The sequence below is a fragment of the Gracilinanus agilis genome, chromosome 6 (assembly GCF_016433145.1).
Source record: "Gracilinanus agilis isolate LMUSP501 chromosome 6, AgileGrace, whole genome shotgun sequence".
NCBI lineage: Eukaryota > Metazoa > Chordata > Mammalia > Didelphimorphia > Didelphidae > Gracilinanus > Gracilinanus agilis.
In genome coordinates, this window is record NC_058135.1 from 139,736,438 (window position 1) to 139,740,930 (window position 4,493).

A 4,493-nucleotide genomic window follows, 5' to 3' on the forward strand; every position below is an offset into this window, starting at 1 on the left:
GAATGGGTGAAGGAGTCTAAGAGATCACTCCCAAAATGGAGTCCAAAAACTTAGCTGACTTTATATTTGAAGTCTTGGTAGGTGAGATGCGATGGAATGGCTTTGATGAGGGAATCAGGGTTTCAATTTCCAAAGAAAGATCCTCAGGAAGCCCTCAGGACTAGATATGAGCTGGGATGCCTTCCTCCTCTCTCCTTCCAGTCCTCTGCCTGAAGCTCTCTCCTTTTCTTCCTCCTAGGAGAAATTTCCAGAATTCTCCTCTGGTCTCAACTGTCCTCAACTGTCAGCAACTGTCAGCAATTCCTTCCCTGGCTCCTTTTGTCCCATCTCCCACACACAAATCCCATCCTTAAAACCTTCTTGCAAGGGGATGAAATGCTATTGATAGGGTGATGAATGGGGAATACTACCAGGAGACTAATGGCCCAACCAAAAGTTATGCAGCTATTTCACAAGTGAAATAATTACAGTCAGAACCAGAGACTATCTTTAAATGGAGAGGGGAACAAATGGAATATCAGGAAGTCCTTGATGCTAATTCTGGGAAGCAGGAAACAGAGTAGAAAGCAAAAAGGAATAAAAGATTTGGAAGAATGGTATACAAGTAAAAATGAACAGCTACTAAAAAAAAAATAATAGACAGCTAGAGAACCTTTTGTAAATGATGTTGAAGAGACTTCTCCTGGCATTGAATCAGTACATGTAGCTCAAGTCTGTGACTTTAACCCCAAGTCTAGCAAGGAGGGCAAGGATGTGTCCTACATACATTCAGTCATCACCTCCCTCCAACAGGTCCTCCTGGTACACTGAAGTGTCTTAATTTTACTTGGAAAAGATGTTTAGAGATATTGGATGAATTAGGTTGGGTTCTTTTGGGAAAAATCTGTTATCTTTAGTATTGATGACTGTGATTGCATGTTTTCAATTGTTTTCTCCCTCACTTTCCAAGTGGGAGGGAAGTGAGAACCTCCAAGACAATAGGCTTTTGTGTTTTGGGGCATTGTCCATTTTCAATTGTACTGATGATAAAGTTGTCTATCAAATAATAAAAAAAAATCTATCTCATATTACTTGTTGTTTTGGGGTAGGGGGAAAGGTAGGAGAGAGGAAGAGAGCATGGATGACAATATGTTGTAAAATAATTATTAAAAATTTATATCAATATGTAATATGGAAAATATTAATGTAAACATATGTCTGATTTATATTTAAACTAAAAGAATGATTTTTGCCTGTTAGATGGACTCACAGATAGATGTGAAAAAGTCTTATAAAACTAAAACATGAAGACAGGTTATAACCTCTACAATTGATGGGGATATTTGCAATAATGAGGCCATCAGTCCCTAAAAGAATCAAAATATTCAGTTGTTAGTATTTTACTTAATTCATTTATTTAATAGTTATGGTTCTATAGTATGAATAACATAAAATATTATTTGTATTATGATACTATCACCTCATAGGAATCTTGGCTTCCAATATATTTAGTATATATGAAAATAGAAATAACATTGAATATTGGATAGAGGAACAATCTTGGATTCAGAAAGACCTAGGTTCAAATTCTACCTCTGGAATACGTACGTCCATTGATAAGTCTCAACTCTTTAGGGTTTCATGCAACTCCTAATACTATAAATTGCAAGCAGGTATGTAAAGACAAGAGTGGAAGAATTTTCCATACCAGGTTCCCTTTTTTTTTTCTTTCACATTGATGATTTGCAAATGTTTTATCTGACTTCTCTAGCCAAACAAATTAAAGAAAGGAAAAATAAATTAACTATTTTTAGTCTAATTGTCTATATAAGGAGGCATTTGAACTCTAATAGCGTAAACATCCAGATCAGATATTACTTAATTTCAACCAATTGGACACTACTGAATGACAACAAGAACAAGATCTCATCATCAACAACAAAAACAGTAATAGAAAATCAATAATGCTGAGCAATGTGAATAGGAATGTTTTCCCGAAATAAGGAGAGAAATTAATTTGAATCTTGTTTCTCCTACTAATTGTGGAACCATGAACTTGACTTTCTTCATCTCTAAAATGAGGAATATTATACTTGTAGAATGCAATTCACAAAGTTACTAGAAGATCTAAATGAAAAAGTGCATATAAATCAGTTTGAAAATCAAAATTATATATATATATATATGTATATATGTATATATCATCTCTTTTTACCATCTGGTGGTCTGCAAATTTTCAATGTCTTTAAGGTGCTCTGATTGGGGAGTGTGGTCACTACACTCCTGTTTTGCATTCTGGTCTTTTACTTAGCTGGGGCATTTATTCCCTCCTTACTACAGCTTCTGTCTAACCTGGAACTGTGACCTATTCCCACCTGGGGCTTTTTCTTCCTTGCAATTCAATGCATTCCTATCTGACCCAAAACTACAACCCAGAATTAAGTAATCTTTAAGATAGTTTGGAAACAGAATCTAGTCTTGTACCTGTGTTTTCACAGATGGTCCCTATAATCTGTTTCTGAAGTGGTGTTCAATCCCTTTTGTCTCTTTCTAGTCATTGAGCATTTCCAGTGCAGACCAGGAGAGTAATGACCACCACTCTGTTATCATAGCACCTGAAAAACATTGAAAACTTTCAGACCACCAGAAAAAATACTTGTGAAAACAACATAGCATAAAAGTTCAAGAAAATCACTCCCACATCCCTATTTTATAGCTAAGTACCTGATTTTGAATGAGGTTAAATGATATCTAAAGATTGCACAACTAGTAAATGTAATAGAAAGAATTAAAATTCAGGTCTTTGTCATTCAAAGCACAGGACTTTATCCATTCCACTGCTGAAGTAAAATGTGAATAAGAAAGTATATGCTTAAATACATATTGACATATTAAATAATACTGAATATTTTATTAAGTGAATTATATTTCAATTAATTTTATTCTTGTTTATATTGAACAGCACTTAATCTACTAAAGTAATTTTTCAAATTTTTAAAAATGTTTCATCTGTTATATTAAGTTAATATTACAGGAATGTTTTGACCATCAGAAATTATATGGATGAGAGTTGTGAGACCATGTATAGTTTATGTTTTACCCACCTAATTTACTGGGAAGAATATGAAAAAAAATGGTCTGCCTTGTTGCGCAATGAAATCTGTTACCATTTTGAGAATCTAAGAACACTTTTTCATATATTAAATATTAGAAACAAAATGGCCATGTGAATTCAAGTAAGCAATATTTGAGAAACTTTAAAATTTACTATTTTCTGAAGTGAAAGTGAATTACAAAATTTTTCTTTATTTCCTATCAAAAATATTTTAGGGAAAATATAATATCGTATTTTTTCTTTTAGATTTCATTCTTTAAAAAATTCTAAACATAGGTTTAAAGATTTATATTCATAGAAACTTCAAGACAAAGGGATAATTGTTGTATTTTAGTCATTAAAATAATAAATACAATAATAAAAACATTGTAATTTTTCTCATATTATTTTGTATCTAGTTTTACTTACTTGTAAATGGACATGATCTGTCGATCTTTTATAAGGAAAAGCCCTTTTTTTAACATAATGTGAATTTTGCCTTATACTCACAGAAGCAAACTCGTCATGAAATTAATCTTTACTATTTTTATGTACCTGTGAATAATTAAACACCAGAATCTCCTAGGAATTAAAAATGATCAGAACTTAAAATGAAATAGAAAGAAACATAATTCATATGAGCAAATAAAAGCACATTTTGTATGACAGATTATGGAAAACTTGAATAATGGAAGTCATCAAAGAAGTGTATTCATTGGAAATAGTAGTGAGGTGGTTATGTGCAAGAAGAAAGTATGTACCAATGTACTATACATAGCCTCATTGTCTGAATGAATTAATTCAGCTAAGTCCTGATTATTGCGAATAATAATTATCTTGAAGTGGTCCTACACATTTGAAATTGCACTGTTTGAAATTATAATCATGTAAAATATGGTAATTGGTTCCATCTCAATGGCAATATGTAATATGAATTCTAATGATGTGACCCTTCAGGGAATTCATTATTCATACTAATAAAGACCTACTTGTAAATAAACAAAAGTCTTTAAGATAGCATCACTTGGTAGAAATCTTACTTATTTTAGAGTTATGAGAGGTGGTTTTAATCCAATTGGTTATTGGTCTGACCTTGAACAAAGTCAAACCTCATAGAATTTCATACACCTCACTTAAAAAAAGTGATTGAAATAATGGTAATAATAGCTGACATTAATATTTAATTTTAAGGTTTCAAAATTATTTTGCTGGCACAATCTTATGTGATTCCTGGAACACTCTTAAGAGTTATGTAATTTAATTATTATTATCACCATTTTTCAGATTACTAAACTGAGTAGAGGTCCTCTAAATTATCTTGTAGGACTCTGGGTTTTATATTCCTAAAGTCTCCATGTTAGGTAAACTTGATGCAACTCTGTAGGATCACAGATCATGAGGAAACTTTTTTTTTTCATAG

General features: G+C 32.1%; 1 pseudogene; it reads left to right on the plus strand.

Annotated features, from left to right (window-relative positions):
- The first annotated feature begins 374 nt into the window (after positions 1 to 374).
- LOC123251934 lies at positions 375 to 810 on the plus strand (annotated as a pseudogene).
- The last annotated feature ends 3,683 nt before the right edge of the window (positions 811 to 4,493 follow it).